This window comes from Macaca mulatta, chromosome 16 (assembly GCF_049350105.2).
Source record: "Macaca mulatta isolate MMU2019108-1 chromosome 16, T2T-MMU8v2.0, whole genome shotgun sequence".
In the NCBI taxonomy this organism is placed as follows: Eukaryota; Metazoa; Chordata; class Mammalia; order Primates; family Cercopithecidae; genus Macaca; species Macaca mulatta.
This window is the reverse complement of record NC_133421.1, coordinates 78,358,957-78,383,092: the sequence shown is the minus strand read 5'-3', so window position 1 is coordinate 78,383,092 and position 24,136 is coordinate 78,358,957. Positions and strand designations below refer to the sequence as shown.

At 43.7% G+C, this 24,136-nt stretch overlaps 1 long non-coding RNA gene across 1 annotated transcript; it reads left to right on the top strand.

Moving 5' to 3' along the window:
- Positions 1 to 14,893: 14,893 nt before the first annotated feature.
- LOC144336110 (uncharacterized) lies at positions 14,894 to 20,021 on the top strand. Its single transcript, XR_013407557.1, has 3 exons — positions 14,894 to 15,024; positions 17,724 to 17,893; positions 19,819 to 20,021. It is a non-coding gene; the product is annotated as an uncharacterized LOC144336110 (long non-coding RNA).
- The last annotated feature ends 4,115 nt before the right edge of the window (positions 20,022 to 24,136 follow it).

The following is a 24,136-nucleotide window of genomic DNA, read 5'->3' as shown; positions in this document are numbered from 1 at the left end:
CCTGGCTTCCCTGCTTCCCCTTCCCCATCTCCAATCTGTTCTTCATAGATAAGCCAGCCTAATTCTCATAAAATGTAAAAGCAAACATGGCATTTTCCCTTGGCTTTCCATTGTTTTGGAATAAAATCTAAAATCATGAACATTTCCCATAAAACCTGTCTGGGCAGGCTCAGGTTTCTCTCCAGCCTCATCGCCGGGCATCCCCCCATACCATTTTCTGCCTCTCTGTCCTCTCTGACTACACTGGCTGGTTTTCTGTCCCTCAGATGCTGCAAGCCCTTGTAGCTCAGCATTCCCATCTATCATGTCAGGAAGCTATGTGGTGCATTTTTAATCAACCTCAAGTCCACAGTGATGACCAGAGGCTTTGATAGGCTTTGACTATCTCAAAGCCTTTGCAACTGCTGTTTCTTCTGCCTGGAATCCTCATCCTTCCGTTTCTGTTTGAGTAGCTTGTTCTTAGCCTTCATGCCTCAGCTCAATTCTTTTCTAACCACCCAATCTAAAGAGTGTCCTTGACAATCTTGTGCTTGATTTTCTCTGTCTCCCATGTTTATTTCCTTTAGGGCAACTTTTTCAAACTATAATTACTTTACTTATACATTTACTTACTGAGTATCTTGTTCCCACTCTATCCCCAAAACATAGCATAGACTCAGGGGCATAACAGGAAACAAAAAATAAGTGCCAAATGAATAGAGCCCACCAACATCATGCTTTAGCTCCAACAAAGCACAAGACAGAGTCAAAATGAAGGAAGAAATATCACTGACTTGTGTAAGGAAGCAAGCAGCCAGATAAACTTACAAAAACATGCTTTCTGCTAAGATCACAGAAGATCTTTTTCTAACTGATTATGCTGAGCTGGGGAGCATGACGCAAAGATAATAAACACGTTTAATTTGAAACAGATGGAAATCTGGTCAGTTCCCCCACTGGTTACTTGACATGGGGGCCTTTAAAAAAGCATTCTCTTCTCTTCAACATTTTATGAGTATGATTTTTAAGTGCCAGAATTTGTTCCCATGGAGGGCATCTCAGCTCACCAGCAGTCACTGGATGACTCTATTCATCTTGACAAGGCATAGCTTAATTGAGTCCTGTGGGCTCACATCATTTGCATACCTTCTTGATATGATAGATGAGAATGCTGAGCTACAAGTTTATAAACACGAATCCCAAAGCGAAAGAAGCACTTTCAGATTCTTTAATGGGACACTGGAGAAAGGTATAATAACCTATTTATTGAGCATAGATTTCCTCCATGTTCTGAAATATGCCTTAGGGTTGTCAGTTCAAATGTCACAACTTGCTAAAAAAGTTGGCGGAATCCAGTGAACAGACACAGAGCAGATGTTTTTCCAAGCTTAACAATTTTGTTTTCCTTAAAAAAACTGCCCAGCTAGTCACAACTGTGCAACACATAAACCGCTTAAGCTGAGTCTTTTGAGAGGAGTAAAAGAACCATCAGAAATGAATAGAAGCTTCAAAAACCACAACTTTAGGCACCAAGTTGAAACTCAAATGAAAAATGATGCATCTTTTTTTAATCTGGATGGCATGAGAAAATTTCAGGTTTCTACCCAATATCGATGAGGATAGTTCCCATGTCTGACGTGAATACGAGGCTCCAGTTGGGACTCCATTATTTCTAAATCCTTAACCATTCTCTTCTAATTATCACCTCCAGGATCCTATTTTCAGATTAAATTTTTTTGACTCTCAGGGAAAAAAAAATATTAAACCTACCAAATATGTTGCCATTTAGTGCTTCTGTGGGTGGGCTACCCACAAAATGCCAAAGCAACATCATGGCCTGTTGTCTGAACCCTTACTATATAGCAGGACACTCTTGACCAATTCCAAACACAACCTTCTTGGGTGAAGAAGCGCTCCCTTGACTTTCCGATCCTGACTGTGGTCATCACTGTGGACTTGTGGTTGATTAAAAATGCACCACTATTGGCCAGGCGCTGTGGCTCAAGCCTGTAACCCCGACACTTTGGGAGGCTGAGGCAGGCGGATGACTTGAAGTCAGGAGTTCGAGACCAGCCTGGCCAACATGGTGAAACCCTGTCTCTAATTTTTGTAAAAATACAAAAATTAGCCAGGCGTGGTGGCACACGCCTGTAATCCCAGCTACTCGGGAGGCTGAGGCACGTAAATGGCTTGAACCTGGGAGGCACAAGTTACAGTGGGTTGAGATCGGGTCAGTGCACTCCAGCCTGGGCAACAGTGCAAGACTCTGTTTCAAAAAAAAAAAAGAAAAAAAGCACCACTAGTAACTCTCCCTTCTTCATAGTTAATATTTAGATCTACAGTCTACTATCTATGGTTCCTCTCTACGTTCATCCAATGCTTTGTAATCCATCTATCCCTCCATCCATATATCCAACAAATACAGATTGAGCATCTACCTTTTGCCAGATATAGTACTACATGGTAGGGGTACATTGGTGAACAAGGTTTGCAGAATTCTGACCTCATGGAACATACAATCTAACAGTGGAGATAGGCATGAAAACTAACCATTACATATAGCACAACTGGTCATTACTAAAAATATATAAACGAATAATTAATATAATGTGAACTGAAAAACAGAAAACACAGTCTAACGTGCAGTATGTTGACCCCACTTACTCTAAAATGAAATACTTTGTTGTCACCACTGGAAGCATTAGTGTGGAAAACCTGTTCTCTAATCGTCTTACTATTTAGAAGAGTATGCCCACTTAATGAGAATATTAAGTGGAAATTAATATTTTATGCAAGAATAAGCTGATCGTATCTTTTTTTTTTTTTTTTTTTTGAGACAGGGTCATTCAATCTGGAGTAGTGTCACCCAGGCTATAAAACAATGACGCCACCATAGCTCACTGCAGGCTCAACCTCCTGGGCTCAAGTGGTCCTCCTGCCGCAGCTTCCAGAGTAGCTGGGACCACAGGCATGTGCTACCACACCCAGCTAATGTTTCAGGTTTTTTGTAGAGACCAGGTCTCGTTATATTGCCCAGGCTGGTCTCAAACTCTTGCCTCAACCTCCCTAAGTGCCGAGATTACAGGTGTGAGCTGCCGTGCCCGGCTCATTTCTTTTCTTTCTAGATTAAGTCATTTTTCTTGAAGTTGGGGGTTCCAGTTCAACATCTTCCTCTTGTGACCACATGGTGGGTCACTCACTGGGGTTTGTTGAGTCACTCAGGACATCACACCTGAGGGTGGATGTTTCTCTGTCCAGAGTTCTCCGTGAGAGGAAGAAGGGGAACAAGAGGCAAGAGGGCCGGCCTGAAGACGTGTACTCACCTCCCGGTCAGGCACTGCAGAAGGGAGAGGGTGCCCAGAGCACTGAGGACAAGACAAAGGAGGCAGGGGAAGATAAGGCTGCCGAACAAGGCCCTTCTCTCAGCAAAGCAGAACTGCATAAAGATGCAAAGGGTAAGGCCGGCCCAGGGCTACAGACCCAGACCCGGTGCATTTCGGTTTATGAAATGGGGTCCTGGAGCTAGGGCCTTTTGGGACAAGGTCAGAACCAATGTCATAGGTTAAGACAAAAAAAAAGGCCAGGCGTGGTGGCTCACGCCTGTAATCCCAGCACTTTGGGAAGCCAAGGCAGGCAGATCACCTGAGGTCAGGAGTTCGAGACCAGCCTAACCAACATGGAGAAACCCTGTCTCTACTAAAAATACAAAATTAGCCATGTATGGTGGCGCATGCCTGTAATCCCAGCTACTTGGGAGGCTGAGGCAGGAGAATCACTTGAACCCAGGAGGTGGAGGTTGCGGTGAGCCGAGATCGCACCATTGCACTCCAGCCTGGGCAACAAGAGCAAAACTCTGTCTCAAAAATAAATAAATAAATAAAAATGTTGTAAACAGCAAGTCTGCAGAGCTACTGCTACCCACGACTGGAATCTGGCTCAAAAACTCTAATTTTCATATTTAGGTATTATCTAGTGTTGGGCCAAAGAGAACGACTTCCGATAAAACCAAAGCCAGTGCAAGCCACTAGCTCAGTAGCTGCATATGGCGTCCTGAGTCCCGGAGACTCAGCCCCATCTCCTCAGTGACAGAATCTGATCATTTGAAGGAAATGTCGAGGGCGCCACCTCCAGGGGTTAGCTTGATTCTGGCCAAGGGTCCCCCACTCTTTGTCCCATTTATTGCCTTTGTGTCTGTGGAGTTGGGCTCCTCCAAGTTGGGTTCAGTCTCCAAGCTTAGCAAACCACATATCTGAGCCGCAGGCACATCCCATTAAGGCGGGGAGCAGGGAGTAGCCAATGAGGCATCTCTTCAAGTGGGAGGAATGAATCAGCTGCGGATTTGGTGTCTTTAGAGCAGCAGGCCACAGTCATGAGCTGATGCACAAAAAGGCAGCTGAACTGTCTGGAAGCATGTTACTATCTCTCTTTTTCTCCTTTTGTAAATTTTTTTTCTCTTTTTTCTGCCTCTCTTTGTCCCTTCTCCCCTGCCTAACCTATTACCTAAGGAATCACCTAGGCTTGCCATGGCTCTCAGAGCTCTGACTTACTAACCTTGGGTTCAACGCACAGAGGAGCCTGTACTATCTATGCCAAGAGAGTTGGGAAGGCACAGAGGCAAGTCATCTTTGCGTTTCCATTTCTTTCTCCAGATAAAGAAATCAAGCCTTTTGCAAATAGCTCTACATGATGTTTCTTCTAAGTGTGCCTTATTGATGGAGGAGGGAAAGAAAGAAGGTGTTTTATCTTTAAGCCTCATTTACTAAGTAAAAGATGCAACCCTTTGTGATTGTTAACAAAGAGCTATTACTCCAAGTACTAAAGAGAGTGACAAACTGCAGCTGGCAAAGGGGGGTACATAAATTCTCCAGATTTCCTCTAAAGCCCCAGTCACATACAGTCAGACAGGGTTTTTAGTTATGCAGATGCTGTGTTCTTTTTGGAAATCACAGTTTCGATTCCCCGAAGTCTCAGCTTTAGTCACATTCAGGCCAATGAAAGCTGTCAAGATGTGAATTTGTTAAGAGAGAGTTTCGAAATGGGTCTTTTGCGAAGCCCAATCTTACCATCCAGAACTGAAACTAGCTATTAAGGAGAATTGCAGTGTAGGGAAAGAGAAGAAAAGAGATGTAGCAAAAGTGACAGGAGAGAAAGGGAAGACCCTTGATCTCAGGATAAAGGCCTTGGCCTTGAAGCAAAGCAAGGACAAAATCTTCACTGCGGAGTTCAGAGTGAGATGCAAACTTCAAAGGCATGTGAGAGAAGCGACTGGCCTATACCAGCCTGAGACACCTTCCAACAGTCTGCGTATGAGCTGTGGCCTCCCCAAACAACCCTACACAACCGTGTTGGCTCCCTTATTCTCTTTCAGCCTCCCCGATTTATATTTCTCTCAAGTTCTGTCTAGAGATCAAAGTTCCATTTGTTTGTTTGTTTGTTCGTTTGTTTTTAACCTCCACTTCAGGTATCAACCATATACAGAGCCAACTAAGAAACAGAAACTTTAGAGAGAGCTTAGGACACAAAAGTGCATTCATTCTGTCATTCAACAAATGTTTTCTGAGCACCCACTATGTGTCAGGTACTGTTCCGGGTGCTGAAAACTCATTGGTGACTAAAACCAAGAAAGATGATCCAAGACACTAAGACAGAGAACTCATTAACGGGCCCCAATCCATCATTCTCCAACTCATCTCCAGCCTTACAGAGCAATGTTGGGAGGGTGAATTTGATCACCACTCCCACCCACGTATGGTCCAGTCTGGGACAAATAAATCATTTCATGAGAAAGTCAGTTCTTGCTCCCTAAGAAAGTAGGGCTTTGGAAACATTTACCCCAGGGGCCTGCAGTTGAGAATCCACAGACTGCACCCATGCGAGCTTGTCTGTTTCTTATTTTCCTTCCACTTGAAAGCAATTAGGCTTTTCTTCCATTTGGGGGTTTCTATCCACTTCTGACCCTAAATGCTCAGGAAATTACAAAGCAAGTTTTCCAACAGATGCTTTTACTAGCGTCAGACAGTCTTACACAGCTGCTAATTTGCTCTTGCTACATCTTGCAAGCCTGATGCACCACGGAGGAATAGAGGCTTGAGCTGAATGGCTCTGCTCCTTCCTTATGAGATGCCCGGCTGCAAAAGTAAGGTTGGCTGTCATTGCCTGATGAGGTGCTCCCAACACATGGAGGTTCTGCCAGGCAAGAGGTCCTAAAAGAGAAAAGCCACAGATATAAGATGTAAAGATTGGCAATGGAGTGGTAGTATGTGTGTGTGTGTGTGTGTGTGTGTGTGTGTGTGTGTGTGTGTGTGAGAGAGAGAGAGAGAGAGAGAGAGAGAGAGAGAGATTCACAAATGTTTAAAAAGAAATTGGCTTTCTTGGAGGTGTGTGGTTTCTACAGCAATTTTTGGAATGTAAGTGCAGAGAATAGAGGGGGTGACTGAATCTGAAGAATCCACAGCCACACCCCAGTGAGAAGGCCATGTGTTCCATGAAATCTGAACCACAGCCCTTGCATATAATCTGCCTCTGCTTGGGGGTATCTGGGGAATTTTGGAAGATTGTAGATCAAAGGGAGAGCTTGCTTCAATTTGTCCAGAGTCAGGAAAACACATCTCTCCGACCAATACTGGGTAACTGCACATCCTGCCCAAACGTGCTCACCAAGCCCACATGGTTTAGTAAAACATGACTTGGGTTTTTTTTTCTCTGAAAGAAACAGCCATTTGAAAAAGAACGGAGACTAGAGAGAGCAAAGGCTCAGAGAGAATGAAGAAACTGCTACATATGTGTTCCGTGGCTTTGTATAACTCACTCCGGATCCTGGCGCATCAGTTTTCCCCGTGCAAAATGGAGTTCATTGTACTCAGAGTATCAAAGAATCACAAAGTTAGGAGAGATTTCAAAGGCTGTAGTCAGTCAGACCAGTCTGTAAGAGCCTGACACATGGCAAGCACACAATAATTGTTAATTCATCAATTATTTCATTGAGTTAAGAATTCAACAGGTGAATGCATGCTGGGATCCCTGTACAACATCCCAGCAAGTGGTAGTTCCATATGTGCTTAAATACTACCAGCAGTGGGACCAGCCACTGAGATGGGTCACTCTGTCTTTGACATATACAGACCCAAATCCCAACCCAAATCCAAATCTTGCAACCTAGAAGTTTTCACCATTGGTTCCAATTCCACCCACTGGAACTGAGCCAGAGGAGTTTGATCCTTGCTCTACGTGGAAGCCCTTCAGATTTGAAAATAACTGTCATGTCCTCCACTGGGTCCACTTTTCCTCAGGCCATTATTCCCACCTCCTATAGTCATGGCCCTAAATAACAAACAGGGTTTTGGTTTTCTGCCCCATCCTCATCACTTTCCTCTGACTGAGCCCCAGTTGGTTGGTCCAGGTGCCTACTGGAGTTGAACCCCTGAGCTAAATTCAGGGGTTTGGCTGTGACTGGACTGAGGAGAGAAAAATGTGCTCATCCCCTTCTTGTTCCATAATATCTGGTGTCTATCAATGCAGATGATGGCTGATATGGTTTGGCTGAGTCCCCACCCAAATCTCTTCTTGAATTGCAGCTCCCATAATTCCCACATGTCATAGGAGGGACCCAGTGAGAGGTAATTGAATCATGGGGGCAGGTCTTTCCTGTGCTGTACTCATGATAGTGAATAAGTCTCACAAGATTTAATGGTTTTATAAAGGGGAGTTACCCTGCACAAGCTGTCTTGCCTGCCACCGTGTAAGACGTGCCTTTGCTCTTCCTTCATCTTCTGCCATGATTGTGAGGCCTCCCCAGCCATGTGGAACTGTGAGTCCATTAAAATGGCCTAGCTGGAGTATACATTGGTTACTGCCCACTTATCTTACCCCAAATCCCTGCATATTTTCTAGATCTTAAGTGAACTCTCTCTCTCAGGTAAGGGGTATTCAAAGACAAAGAGCAACTCTTTCTTGGGTCTTCTCTGCCTCAGACAAAATTAGACACATTAGGCCTGATGGGCAATTTGTTACTCCAGTTAAATTATATTTTGGCCACACATTCCCGTACCAGACCAGGATACTTACTTCCCACAAGTCAGTACTGAAGAAGAGAGACATCCCTGTCCTGTCTCCTTTCACACTGATTATATCTCTAGAAAGGGATCCCTAATAATAAAGTTGTTGAATGACTTCTTGCATATGTTGACACCTGATGGCTCACTAAGTATTTTCAAATATTTGGGACGTGTACCTTATAAGGCAGGTTTTTACATCAACTAGAATTGCATTTGGCCTGAAGGGATAAAAAGGGGAAAAAAAGATCACCAGTAGAAAGAGAAGTATATTTCCCCCACTTGTTAAGATGTCCAAAGGAAGGCAGGGAAGGGATGGTGGGTGGCTCCATGATGCCATCAGAGACCCAAGCCATTCATAGCTTTCTGCTCCTCCTTATCCTTATGCTCACAGGATGGGGCTGCTCACCTCTGGACATCACATCTACATTCCAGGTAGGAAGAGGACAGGCCAGTAAAGGGAAAATGAAAAGGAACATTCTAGCTGAGTACAAGAAAATGATAACTTTCCAAGACACCCCTTCTTTACCAGACTTTCACTTCTCACTAGCCAGAGATAGGTCTTACAGCCATCCCAGCAGCAAGACAATGAAATGGTTTTAGCTAGAGCACACTACCTTCATCCCACAGTTAGGCTCCTCCTGCTGAAGAAGAGAGGAGAATGGATAATGAGTAGGAGGTCCACCCAAACATTATTATCCCTGTTTTATAGAAGAGGAAATGAAGGTTACGACAAGTCAAGTGACTTGCCCAAGGTCACACAGCTGCCAGAGGGTAGAGTAGTGTTCACCTGCCTTTGAGTCAAACTCCACGTTGTGGGCAGTTACAGAGTCACACTGCTCATCAGAGCTCACACAGCACCATTCAACTTATAAACACCTATGGACTGCTCGGGTGTGGGACACCCATGGCTTTTGCATCAGATGATAGAGTGGTGTGACCACCTCTCTGAGAACCCATTTAGAAGCCAACACAAGAACACACACCGCTGCTCACAAAAGCTGGCTTTGGCCACCCAGCACAGCCAATGTCCTGCAAAGAGAGCCCATGTGGCCCTAGTCTGAGAATAACCAAATCTTATAAGTTCTCTCTCTCAATCTCCTTAAGAAAATGGAAAAGCTGGGCCAGGCACAGTGGCTCATGCCTGTAATCCCAGCACTTTGGAAGACCGAGGCAGGCAGATCACTAGGTCAGGAGATCGAGACCATCCTGGCTAACACTGTGAAACCCCGTCTCTACTAAAAATACAAAAAAATTAGCTGGGCGAGGTGGCAGGCACCTGTAGTCCCAGCTACTTGCGAGGCTGAGGCAGGAGAATGGCATGAACCCGGGAAGTGGAGCTTGCAGTGAGCCGAGATCGCACCACTGCACTCCAGCCTGGGTGACAGAGCAAGACTCTGTCTCAAAAAAAAGAAAAAAAGGAAAAGCTGGATTAAAATGTACATTACTAATGAAAGTAAAGCTTAGTTTTTCTTTAAGAAAGGACCACTATAATAGTTATGATGTTTAAATTCTGGATCAGATCAGAAATGTAGGCCAATACCCTCGCCTCTCAGCTGGAGCAAAGCAGATGTGGTTGTCACCATGTGACCCCAGCCCCGTCTCTCTCTTTCTTAAGGTTTATTTGATGTTCAGTAAATTGGCCTTTGAGCTCCCAGTTGTGATTAAAAGAGCCTTCCTCAGTCCTTCTCTTTTGCATGACTGACATATGTACCAACTTGGGGGCACAGCTTGGAGTGTGGATCTGGAAAAGACACTATTCCCACGCTTCTGGCCCTGACCCTTCACATGTGTGGGGTATGCTGAAAGCTCCTGCCTCTAATTCCACATCATTGCACAAAGCAAGCAAGATTTTGAATCCACCTTGGTTTTGTCCCAGTTTATGGCTTGCAGAAAGCCAGTGGGCTAGTGCAAATGAGCCTCATTTTATAAACAAATGGTGGTAACATGGTTAAACAGCTTGGGGTCAGAAATGTCAGGGTTTGACTCCCAGCTCCACCAGCTCCTAATGTGGATCATTGGCCAAGCCCTTTAACCTCTCTGTATCATGACTTTTCCACTGGTATATTAGTGTTCTATTGCTGCATAACAGATTACCACATATTTAGTGACTTAAAACAACACCTGTTTATTATATCATGGTTTCTGTGGGTTGGGAATCTGGGTGACTTGGCTAAGTCCTCTTACTCAGAGTCTTATCTGGGGCTCTGAGATGTTAGCAGAATCTATTTCCTTAGAGCATTAGTACTCATGGTGACTTGCCTATCAGCAGGCCTCCAATCTCTAACCCTTCTTTTAAAGGGCTCACCTGATAAGGCCAGGCCCACCCAAGAAATGCTCCCTTTTGATTACTTTAGAGTCAACTGATGAGGAAACTTAGTCACATCTGCAAAATTTCTTCACCTTCGCCATAATATAATCACAGGAGTGATATCCCATCATATTCATGGATCTGACCCACCTTCAAGGAGAGGGGATTATATAGGGCAGGCACAATAGGGGGCAGAATATTGGTGTCATCTTAGAATTCTGCCTTCTGCACCTTTCTAAAGGAAGATACTAATAGGACCTATCTCATATGGTTGTTTTGAAGATTACATGAGGTGTTCAGTGTAACAGTCGGTACCCAGCAAGCAGCAGCTACTGTAATTATTTTAGCATTTTTTACTATCTACCACGTGGCAGGCCTTGTACTAGGAGCTGGGGATTCAGAAAATTGCAACACAAAGCTTGCTCTAAAAGAAATTGTGACATTTCTCTAGCACTGATCGTTTCCACCCAATTCAAAAGTTGGCAAAAAGCGATAAAGCTTTAATCCAACTAAATGACTTTTTTATATGAAGATTCAGGTTTTGCTTGGCTTGTTGGAACCACTGTCAAAAATAAAAAGTGCTGACTCTAATCAAATACTATAATCCACAGGATTATTATTTCCACTGGAGAGTGGAAATAAGCCCCCTGGTTTGACTGCTAATTTGCAATCAGAGGAGCAGCTATTTGGCCCTAGTCCTCCAGCATGGGTAAATGCCAACTAAGGGGTATCTTAGCTGAGGCTGCCCACATCTGAATTACCTGGAGAGCCTGTCCAGAATCCCACCTGCCAAAACTCAGATGCAATTGATGTCGGGGGCATCTGTGTGTTGGAATTTTTTTAAACCCCTCAGGAGGCTCCAGCATACCACCAGGGTTGAAAATTGCTGCTCTAGCCAAAGCTTGATAGTTTTCCAGCGGTCTGAAAGCTAAATTCCCTTTTTAACAAAACTGTTAAAGACATGATAAGCCAAAGAGACGTGAGCAACAATACCCATGTTTCCACTTATTTTCAGCAAAGGGATTGAAATTCAACACATTGCACACCTTTTCAGGCCACTACAGCAGGTCTGAATGTTGAATGTAATTCTGCTACTTTTTGCAGATAACAGCTTGTCTCTGGGTAGAGAAAGGCTGGGATCATATGGAGAAAAGATTAAATTTCCTACATATCCAGAAAAGCTGATAGTGCTGAGCATGTATTCTGCTTGCTCATCTGATGTTCACTCTGTCACCTACAAGTATTAAGCACCTACTATATATGCTGGATGCCAAGGCTTCAAAGATCAGTAGAGCCTGAATTTTACCTTAAAGAGACTAGAGTCTCATGTCAACATGCAAACTTGCCTTTTCTGTACCAGAGGAGAAGTATCCTGGCATCAAGGGCATGGAACTAATTTTGAGGTTATGAACAATCTTTAACATTTGTCTCGCCAGGCATGGTGGCTCATGCCTGTAACCCCAGCACTTTGGGAGGCCAAGGCGGGCAGATCACCTGAGGTCTGGAGTTCCACACCAGCCTGACCAACAGGGTGAAACCCCGTCTCTACTAAATACAAAAAATTAACTGGGCGTGGTAGCACATGCCTGTAATCCCAGCTACTTGGGATGCTGAGGCAGGAGAATCACTTGAACCCAGGAGGTGGAGGTTGCAGTGAGCTGAGATTGTGCCATTGCACTCTAGCCTGGGCAACAAGAGTGAAACTCCATCTCAAAAAAAAAAAAAAAAAAAAAAAAAAAAAATTTGTTTCAATTTGACTGGGCGCGGTGGCTCACGCCTATAATCCCAGCACTTTGGGAAGCCGAGGCAGGCAGATCACGAGGTCAGGAGACCGAGACCATCCTGGCTAACAGGGTGAAACCCCGTCTTTACTAAAAATACAAAAAATTAGCTGGGCGTGGTGGTGGGCGCCTGTAGTCCCAGCTACTCGGGAGGCTGAGGCAGGAGAATGGTGTAAAACCGGGAGGCGTAGCTTGCAGTGAGCCAAGATTGTGCCACTGCACTCCAGCCTCGGGGACAGAGCAAGACTCCACCTCAAAAAAAAAAAAAAAAATTGTCTCAATTTTCTTTGAATATGTCTCTCTCTTTCCAGGGTCTCATCACTTCCAGAGAGCAACCTCTTTCCAACTTCCCCTCCTTCTCCGCCCACTCCCCCCACCAAGAAAACAAAATTGTTACTAAGGATGGGAGCTTAAAAATTGCCAAAAATTCCTAGTTATCTCACAAGGAAACACAGCAACACAGAGCTCCAGCCTCCACTTCTCCCACCCCTCCAAACCCCGAGTTCCTTCTCCCCTACAAAGGAGCAGTCTACAATCCAGAACAAGTCCTGAGCTAAGTGGGGGCTCATGGCTTCTACATGCTCAACATTCCATGCTGCCAGCAGGGCCAATCGCAAATGCAGCAGAAAGCAGACGCTTACTGATTTGGGCTTTGGCAAAAACCAAGGAAGCTGGATTCCTCTTTTGAGATAATGCTGAGCCAGTAGCAGCTATTAGAAACAGGGAACCGTGTGGACTCTGGTGTCATAAAAGTAAGACTGGATTTAATGTGCCAATTGCCTGGGATCCAAAGGGGAATTTCTCTCCACTCCTCAGAATGTCATATGTTTCTGCAAAGACCTGCGAGGCACCCCAAGAGGCAGTTCAGCTGGAAGGAAACCAGAAATCCTGTTCAGACAAAATGCTCTTCTAAACCCTCACCCCCTTCATTTGTATAGTAAACCTTTATGGAGAGCCTACTAGACACAAGATACTGCACTAAACTATGCCAGTCCATCACCTCCCCACTCCCACCAATGAACATTTTTTAAAGATCAGAATCCCACCACAGTCTCAGAATTCAGCGCCTTGGCAGACTCCAGAAAGAATCATCCTGAGTTATTTTTTAAATGCCTACTCTGGTATCCTGAGGAAACTGCTACATTAAGCTTACTTGATTCTCTATTTTTAAATACCGTTGTAGTGGTGCTTCACTCTGGGCTGCTGGAGACATTCAGGAACCACATCAGCAAACACCACCCCCACTCTCCATAACATCAGCTTCTTCCATCTAGGGAAAAGGAAATGATCCACACCTAAAGTCATAGCTGGCGCAGTAGAGGAAAATGTCAAACAAAACCCAGAGATGGAGAGTCGCCATTATTTACCCCTTTGGTGCATATCTGTGAGGGAATAAACAACTCTCTCCATTACATTAAGTTACATTACATTACTCATCCACAGCATTAGGAAGTGAGATTGCGTTACACCCCTGAAAGCTGGCCAGTGTGAAAATGAGTGCTTGAGGGATATGATGAAATTGTTTACTCTAGGAGTTAAGGTCTGTTTTCCTCGAACAGAGAGGGGCTGTGTATCCCTAAGTTGGTTTAAATGTGGTCATAAAGTCTAGAATATGAACTGGAAGACTTCAAGATCGCTGGAAGGCACAGATTTCATATCGGAGTTCGGCAGGCAAGTCCAGGCTTGGTTCTTTTCAGACTTTTTTAAAAAATTTATTTATTCATGTATTTTTTTATTATACTTTAAGTACTATGGTGATCATTAAAAAGTCAGCAAACAACAGGTGCTGGAGAGGATGTGGAGAAAGAGGAACACTTTTACACTGTTGGTGGGACTGTAAACAGGAAGGGTAGTTTTCAGACTTATCATGGACCAGTTATCTAGCCTGAAAACGGATTTTGAAATTGCTGGGAGAACTTCAAAATGCTCATTTCTATCTTGGAAACTAGCTCCAATCTCCTTGCAACAGGAGGTGCATTGAGGCATTCCCTAAGGCAGGACTCAGCAAACTACAGCCCTCAGGCCAAATTTGTCCTACCACTTCTATTTGGGTGGCTTGTGAGTGGAGAACGGTTTTCCATTTTTAAATGGTTGACAAATACATCAAATGAACAGTGTTCTTTGACACTTGGAAATTATGTGAAAGTCAAATGTTAGTGTTCATATGTAAAGTTTTATTGAAACACAGCCATGCCTACTCATTCACATATTGTTACTCTTGTGTTCCAACAACTGTGTTGTCTAATTGCAACAGAGACCACATGGCCCACAAAGCCTACAATATTTGATATCTGGTCCTTTAAGAGGAAGTTGATTGACCCTTGCACTAAAGTAAAAAAATAATAAGCCTGTACACATACAAAAAAAAATGAGTCACATAATTTATTCTTTAATTATCTAATTAAACAATCCTATTGTAGCCCCTAATTATCTTCTCCACTCAGTAAAACCCCCACAATGAGAGTCAACTCATGTGGCATTAGCAGAGAAACTTATCAATAATGCACCTGGAAAAGAGACTTTTCCACCGTAATCATCACATTCTCAGAACTTCTAGAAAAACATATCAGAGTATCAGGTAGATGCGGTTTATCTACTAACCAGAGTTTTCATTCTTGGCTATGGGTTGAGGGTCTGCTTCCTTCTCAGTTGCACAAGCCTCTTTCTTGTTATGCTGTGAGGTCAGGCAACCCGAACCCAGCCATGGAAGAAGTGAGTGCCCTATATGGAATCTACAGTGTAGCATTTCTCTCCCTGCTTCCTGACCACAGAGTAGATGCTGCCACTTTTCCTGGGACCTGTTTATCCACCATTAATCTCTTCCAGTCTGACCACCACCAAACCTGGGGGATGAAGCTGGGAATTGTCTCCTCCAATAGCAAAGAGCTTCCTAACGCATGACGTAAGTCTTTCAAGGATCCCTTTTTATCTCTTATCCTTTGCAGACCGAGAAGTGAGAATGTACCCCATACGGGGTGGGCTGAGTAAACAAGGTGTTGTGATTGACCAAGACCAAAAGAGCAGGAGTAAGGGGTTTCTGTTCATCACCATCCCCACTCTCACCACCCCCACCCGCCCCCGTCACCTCTCTGCCTCCGTATAAGGGCAGCTCGGGGAGAGAAATAAAGTCCTTAAAGTCAGTCATAATGTACAGTAAACCTCACCAGCGATCCTCAAAAAGAAAAAAAAATTAGAAATTCTTAAAATTGAATGGTTTTCTGATATTCCTAATGATTTTTTTTCAACCCCCTGGGGACCCCTGTTCCTCCTCTATACCCTAAATTTCTGCTACGCGTTGACTACACAAAATGTTATGAGTCTCATCACCTGATACCTTACCCTGTAGTTACTAGGTTCATTTTGCTTTGTGTGAAAGAGGCACTTTGGAAAAGTTTGGTATTATCCTAACTTTCTTCCTATTATCTTAAAATCCAGAATGTCCTCCTTCAAAACTTAGTCATTTAATGTGACCAACTCCTGGTGAGCACTTCCTACATGACATGTAATTCATGTAGAAGGATAAAACATAGGCATCATTCTCAGTTACCTTGAAGTCTGAGTGGGACATTATTAAGTATCTCTACTTGGTCACTTACACAAGCAGTAAATCAACTCGGGGACACAGACCCTTGAAGTAAACAGCGTGGAAGCCCGGAGGAGGAGGAGCTAATTCCAATTTGGGGGTCAGAAAGGCCTGCAGTAGAGGTGACACTTCATTGGAAGCCCAAATTAGGATCCTGAAAGATGAATAGGAGTGAGGCAGGAGGGGGCAGGAGAACAATGGCGGGGGGAGGGACAGTGGGTGATACAGCCAGAAGAATAGATGCATGCAAACTTCAGCTCCTGTAGTAAAAATGTAATGATGGTGGTGATGATGGTGATGGTGGTGATGATGGTGATAATTATGATGGTGATGGTAGTGGTGTTCATGATGATAGTGGTGGTGATGATGATGACTCTCCTGAAGAAAGGCAACATGACAAATCAGGGGAAAGAGAAGAACCAGAGGAGTCCAGGGATGGAGGCCTCTCTCATGTTTCACTGCAGGCACAGCTCTGCACTAGGTCAGCTCTGACCCAATCAGAATAACTGGGGCGGGGCTGGCACCTCTGAGGTCCACTGGCACCAAGCTGCTGCTCTTGAAGGTGGACTCTGGAAACTACCTCTTTCGGAACCCAGTCTCCAACCTGATGCTGCCTAAATTAATTTAAACTTGGTGCAAGAGAAAGTGACAGCCCTTGGGAAAATGCTTGCTTTCATTTTGCTAGGTCTAAGTTTCCTCATCTGAGAAGAAGGATATTTGATCTCTAAAGTCCATAATGGCCTCTGATTTTTGTCAGCTCCTCTGTTTCTTGCCTGCCTCCAGAGCTTCTGTCTCAGTGCCTGTCTGGCATCTTTATGGTCAATGCTGGAAGAAATAAAACAACACACATCTTTGTTTCCTGCTGTGTGGGAGGCAGGAAATGGCCTAACTCCCTAATTGCCATGAGGTTCTTGCGGTGTGTCCAGCTGCCCACTCCTTAGCACGCCCCCACCCTCCCAGGTGTCTCAGTCAGAAAGGAGGGCACGCCTGGCTATCAGCAGCTGGAATCCATTCACCATCACCATCAGTTGCCAACCACACCCCTAGCTCTGTCGAGTATAAAATAAATCAAGATGTGGGTAGAGGTAGCATTTGCTGAGCCTCCTCTGAACACAAGGGGGATGGGCAAGCATGGCTGGGGAGGGTTTTCTGCTCAGGAATCTAGGCTGGGCATCATTCTCCCAGCGACCACACATGGACAGAACAAGAGCAGGTATGAGCTCCGATGGAGAAACTGATGTACAAACCAAATTGGGCACTCTGGTGTCAAAATCCAAATGAGCTAGACCAGAAGAGAGAAAATAGGTGAGAGTGAGATAGTCACAAACTAGGAAGACCAATGGAGATCTGGGGTCAAAGCAATTGGAAGCCAAAGTCTGGTGCTGCTGGAGCTGCGGCCCCCAGTAGGAGCTACTGTTGATAAACCAACCTGTAGACCTGTCCTGGGCAGGAGGCTATTGTTAAGGAAGGCGTCCTGGTTGGGAGAATTCACTGGGCACCCTATGTTGGTGTCTTTCCTAGTGGAAGGCAAATGGGGTTCCTTTGCTTCTCAGTTTCTAATAGAGGCAAGATGAGAATTACAAGACAAGACCCCTCATCACACATCAGATCCTACCTCCTGCCTCTGGGAAGAATGGCTCTCAACCCATGACATTCTCGACATGCCTTTTTAAAATATAAATCATGCAATCTCACGGCTATAAAAAAGATCTTACTCAATAATGCACTATAGAGATAAGTGGTGAGTCAAGGTCTTGTTGTGAGTGGCACAGTCAGAGCTAGAACTCAGTCCCAGGCTCCCAGCAGCAAATAAGGGGATGACTCTTGTGTCTGCCTCCCCAGGGCTACAGAAAACTTTGTGTCTGCCTCCCCAAGCCTACAGAAAACTAAGAAAGGTAAATGGAAGTCCACTAATAAACAAAAGGCATGAACAAGAACTGCCTGCTTTAAAAAGTACACATTGCCTTGGAGTGGGCACGTGGTACTTGGTAACCACATGCTATCTGGCTCCTCTGCAGGCACTGCAGGTCTGCCCCAGCGGGGCCCTTTCCAGCACTTCATGAACAAGAAGGTGGAGAAGAGACTAGCCAGCTGGAAGAAGCGCTGCAGTCTCTATGGAGACGTTGACATGCACAAGTATGATCAGTCTGGGCAGGTCTTCACCCCTTTCCAAGTCCTCACCACCACGGTAAGCCCTTCTTTTGTCATATGTTTTAAAGTCTTTTGGTGGGACCAGGGGCAACCCAAATTCCTTCTCTTTTGAGAAGTAAATTAGTTCTGGCCACAATCATGCTGAGAAACATACGACCCTAAAACTGAGCTGCTTGCAATAGCAAATATCAATGCTTCTCATTCATAAGAAGGTGAGAAGCATTCTCTTCCACTTCTGTTCACTGCGAGCTCACAGAGCAGAAGAAAGTCAAGAACTGAGAACAATAATTTCATCTGCCACAAGAGACTAAATCTAGCCTACATGAAGGTCAGTGACCTGAGATTTAGGGGAAAATCTGAGAGCAGACAGCTGTAGCTGTGGTGTTGAGACACAATCGTTTCAAGGAGAGGAAGAGGTCTGGGGAAAAGGGAGGTTTTTGTGATATAAAGGAAAATGGTTCTGGTTCCCATTCCTCCGCCTCACCTGAGATTTTCTGTACCCAAGTCAATTCAGGCAGGGCTATTCTGATGTTCATTTCTTTAAGACTATTACTACAATGTTTTTGCAATACTTTCTATTTATTCGTTGTTGTGATTCTAAAATTTGAGCATGCACGTGAATCACTTGGAAAGCCTGATTCAAATGCAGATTCCCAGGCTTGCAGTGATTCCACTTTGGATGTTCTCGGGTGGGGCCTTTAAATTCCCTTTTTTAACAAGTCTGTATTCACCACCTTCATGCATTATTATTCAGTCAGTGCTTCCCAACCTTGTGCGTGTCATAGCACACACAGAAAATGGCACATTTTGGAAGGCACACTGGAGTGAAATTAGAAGGTTGCTAATGGGGCTAGACAACCAGTGCCCTTGAGTCTGAAGGGAGCCAGTTTGTTAGGCCACCGGTAACCCATCCACAGCTCAACGACGTACACTGCAACCCTGTCAGGAGCTCCTGCTCATCAGCACTTCTCATCCTTTTCTGAACATCAAAATCACCTGGGTTATTAGCCACACTAATGTCCAGGCCTCACCCCAGACCACAGCTTATATCTTAAGCTCTGGGGCTGAGTCCCAGCCTTCACATCAGCATGTTTTAAAGTTCCACTGGTAGGGTGACCACTCATGCCAGTTTCCCAGGACTTACTTTCACACCTTTCACAGGACTTTCCAACTTTTAGCACTAAAAGTCCTGGTTTTAAAACTGAAAGTCCCAGGTCCTTGGAAACTGGGCAAACCAGATGGTTGGTCACCCTATCCACAGGTGACTCCAATGTATAGCCAAGTGTGAGAACCACTGCTCTCTGAACTTTCTAGAAACTAACCCCAATTCTTCATATCACAGGTAGTTGCTGCCTATCTACCCATTCCCTGGCCAACGTTCCTTGTGCGTATGCATGTGTGTAGCCCAGAACTCAGCTTTCTTGAGAACCCAAGAATGGAAATCCCAACTCTTCCCTCAAGGAGCTTCTCATCTGCGAGAGAAACTGAGCCACAAGCCAAAATATATGCTACAAACACAAATACAATTAAATGTGAATGAGAGAAACAGTTCCATGAGTTGACAGACCCAGAAGAAGAGGGTTATCCAAATTTGAGCTGCCTTCTGCTAAATCCAACTCCAGAAGGTCTTGCTAAAGAACAAATTATCCCGATAGAGATATTTTCTCCCAGTCACAGTGACACTTGGAAAGAGCAGTTCTCCCATGTATTGTGAGTAGTAGTACCCATGTATAGAGTTCTTACTACGTATTAGGTATAACGCTAAAGACTTCACACGTACTTCATCCTCATGACCTCCACCATATTACCATCATACACATTTTATAATGAGAAAACAAAGTCAGAGACATGTTAAGTAACTTGCCCCAAATTCTTGTTAGTCACTGGCAGAACCAGGAATTGTAGAACAGGTGCTTCCAATCCCCACGCTCTATTTTATTGCTATTGTTCTCTGCCTCATAGGACATGCAAAGATTTGTGCTTCCCCGAGACCTGCCCACTAGTCATCACAGGCAGAGAATGGATGCTTCATGCCTCATTGATGCGAATCTCCAGGATTTACTCTTGTCTTCCACAGAGCTGGGTTTGTGAAAGGATGACAGCAACCACAAGAAAGAGAAACCAGTGAGCCACATTAAAACGCCTTTATTTCCCGCAACAGTTAAAGCAACAAAATCTAATGACATGAAATAAACATTGCAAAATCACATTCTGACCTCTTGCTGCAAGGTTTTTCATTAAAATAATTAGAGCCCATGGCCCCAAGAATGGTGAGACACTTTCAAACTTGACAACATTTATACAACTTGAGGAACACCAGCATCATGCCTCTGTGTGAACATTTTAGAGAGAGTGAAATAATTAGGACCTGCAATACAATTGGAACTGAATCCTCAATAAGAACACTTTCCTCAGAAGCCTGAATCTGGGCTGAGGAGATGGTTATATTTAGATGAATCAAGGACCCCACTCTTTCCATCTTTCTGCTCTACCATCCTCAGAGTATTGGATGGTAATCTCAGGTTTCGCTCCTCATGGTCATAAGATGGCTGCCACTGCGCCAAAAACCACACGTTCAAAGAGTACATCAAACACTGGAAGGATGCTGTTTTTCCTCATGTTACACGTGCACGCACACACACACACACACACACACACACACACACATACACACAGAGAGAAGGAGAACCTCTCCCAAGAGCCACTCAGAGGATTTCCCAGCAATTCTTGGCCAGGTTAGGGTGGCTCACCTATTCCCTAACTACAAAGGAAGCTAGAAAAACAAGTACTGGGCATATACTGGGAGGCTAGTTCTACCACCAGGAAAAGAAAGTAAGAAAATGGCTGATGGAAAAGCAATTAATATCTGCTCCCAGTGGGAGATTCAGTAGTTTGCATGTCAGACCATTACCATGAGAAATTTTCATTTATGCTGAGTGAAAATCTGCTTTTTTATAATTTCTAAGCATCAGTCCTAACACTGCTCCTCTGAGAAGATGGCTCCACCCTAAATAGTTTTTATTTTCCTTTGATGTTTAAAAGAACTACATGCCAATAATAAAAATTACTGAAAGGTATAAACAAGAAAATAATTACCCAAAATCTTACCATTTAGAGATAACTTGTGTTTGCATCTGAGAACTTTCAGATCTTTTTTCAATCTCTTGTCCCTATTTATAGTGCTGAGGTTGTCTTTGGACTGAGAACTATTTTCCATAGTTTTTATTAGGGAGTCTCTTGGAACCATTGCCCCACATGTCTCAAAGGGTCACCTAGTCCACTTCCGGGTCCTGTGATCCACTTCCAGGTCTTGTGGTCCACTTCTGGGTTCCCTTCCAGGAGGCTGTGGTTACAGAGGCTATGGCATCCATTTGCATTACAACATTGTACCCGGGTGGGTGCCCATCCTCCCCTTGCTACAAACTTCTGCACACACTAAACAACTCCCCAAAACAAAAATGAAACCTATTCCTTCTTTTTTAAGAAAATCAGTAACCTTTTTACTAGATTCATGGAAAGCTTAACCTTTTTCTTTTTTAACATCATCATATTTATTTCTGAACTACATGATATGAGGAAGACACCCACAACTTCCCTGCTTTTTGGCACGTGTCCTCTTTCAATCTGGTGTCAACAGTTCCCACTGAAGCTACGTTGGCTCATTTAATAATTGCCTTGTTAGTTTTCAGTTTGCTGACATCATTTACAATTACACAGGCAGAATTTTATATCTTTGTGTTTCCCATTCCTCATAAGCCAAGGGTCCACAAACTATACAAACCTGTTTTTATAAATAAAGTTTTATTGGAACACAGTCATGCTCAATTGTTTACACATTGTCTTTGGCTACAATGGCAGAGCTGACTAGTTGCCATATAAACCGTATGGCCCACAACACCAAAAGTATTTACTACCTGGCTCTTTACAGAAAAAGCTTGCTGAACTGTCTTAGGCCAAAATTCTCTCTATATTTTCTACTTCATTTATCTTTGACTTTTTTAATTAAAAAATTAAAATTTTAGTTAAATTTTAATTTAAAAGTTATTTTTTAGATTTCCCTAAAGTGTAGGGCCCATGACTCTCCATCTAAACTTTCCCTCATAAGTATGAATTCAAGCAGCAATAATACTAACAGCTAATGTTTATGGAATACTTGCTGTGTACTAAATGGACTGATTTATTTGATTTTTACAACCATGACATGACATAGGTACTACTATCATCCCCATTTTACAGGGAGAAAAGGGAGGCTCAATAAGGTAAAGGAATGTCACTGTTAAGTAACAGAACCAGCGTTTGGACCATGGAGCATGATCTCAGTGCCTATACCCTTACCACTGTGCTATCTGCCTGCCCAGTGAGGTTATTTTCTCCCAAAGCTTCCCTCACCTTTGTGCTCCCCATCAGTTTTTCCTTACTGGTTTAAGTTCCAGATAGAAGACCTCTGTGTGATTTTCCTTACCTTCTCGAAGATTAATTTGTCAGCAAAGAAAGTCAAGTACTTATCCAGTTCCCTTCTACTTTGGTTTAAATGTTTGTCCCCTCCAAAACTCATGCTGAAATTTAATTCCAAGTGTGGCAGTATTAAGAAGTGGGGCCTTTAAGAATCGATGGGGTCTGCCCTCCTGAATGGATTAATTGGATTAATGGGTCAGTGAATGATGGGTTATCGATGGGTTGGGACTGGTAGCTTAATAAGAAGAACAGAGGCCCTGACAAGCATGCTCAGCTCCCACGTGATGCCCTATGCCAGTCACTTCGGGATTCTACTGAGTCCCCACCAGCAAGAAGGCCCTCACCAGATATGGCTCCTTGATCTTGAACTTCTCAGCCTCCATAACTGTGAAAAATAAATTTCTTTTCTTTATAAATTACCTGGTTTCAAGTATTCTGTTATAAGCAACAGAAAATGAACTAAGACACCTTCCTAGAAGGACCTATAGTTGGCATCTGCCCAGTGCTGTCCCCATCACTGCTCTACCTGCCCACAGGCTAATTTATCATCTGTTTTCAGAAACCAGCCTGCACACCTTGTGCACGACCTGGCAGTTTGTGTATAACTTCTGTCTCTCCTATTGTTCTAGCCATGAGCTGCTCTATTCCATCTGTGGAGGGAGGGAAGGTTCCATACAGTTGGCCCCATACAGATGCCAATGAGGGCTTAGCATCGGTGTTCCCCTAACTACATGTTTTCTTTTAGACAAGGAATAGCCTTCCAGAACCCAAGCAAAGTTAAATGGAGACCAACAAGTGCTTGAGAACCACAGAGGAGATTTCCAACACTTAGATCACATGCCTAAGCATTAAAAGGAAGAACTGTCAATTTAGTTTCACAAGTGACAGTAGATCCAAGGTATATACAGCTTTGCAGGAGCCCATTAATTACACAAAGCAAGATCTACATTTAAAAAAAAAAAAAAGCGTATCTTCTACTCAGAGGACTCAGGAAAGTAAGAACTCAGAAGTGAATATCAGTAATATTTGTATCAGTCAACATATCCTGAGTAATTACTTTGCTCCATGCACTATGTTAAAAGCTTTTGGGGATTCACCTTTTTTAATCCACACTATTGTTCCACTATAATAATCCAGTATTATTAACCATAGAAAAAACTGAAGTTTCAAGATATTTTAACAGGGCTACCATATACCTCCCTCCCTCTCTCTACCCGATTAGCAAAAACTTATGCTGCACATTTGTGCCCAACCACCACATGCATTCTTACCCCATCCTGCCCTGCAGTTTATTTGTTCTCTGTTCTCTTCTCAGTTCTCTTGGTAAAATAGCTTGTGCGTCTATAACAAACGCTAATGGATTCATCTGCCACTGCTTCTTCTTTTATGATAAAATCCAATGCATTTGTTGAATAATTAATACATGCTGATACATGTACACAAATTCATTTTATTTCTATTTCTTTCTTTGTTCTTCCAATTTTGACTGCTGCCTTCTAGAGCTAAGACATAAAAGTGAGCACATTAACCTCATGGCAGCTGAGTAGGGCAGGCAGGTTCCATGGCAAGAACCCTATAATGAAGATGCTAGAGCTTTGGAAGTTGGGCAAGTTCCATAGGAGGGGAAAAATCAGAGGAAAGGAGGAGAGCAAGCTAAAGTTAGTCCTGTATGGTCAGAAACTGGAAGATGGGTTCAGGCCGAAACTCTGCCACTTATGATTCTGGTGTGCATGCATAAGCGTGTGTGTGTGTGTACACGTATATGTAATGAATTCAGGTAGAGAGGTGAGAGACATGACTGGGGCTGTGAAATCCAACAAAGCAG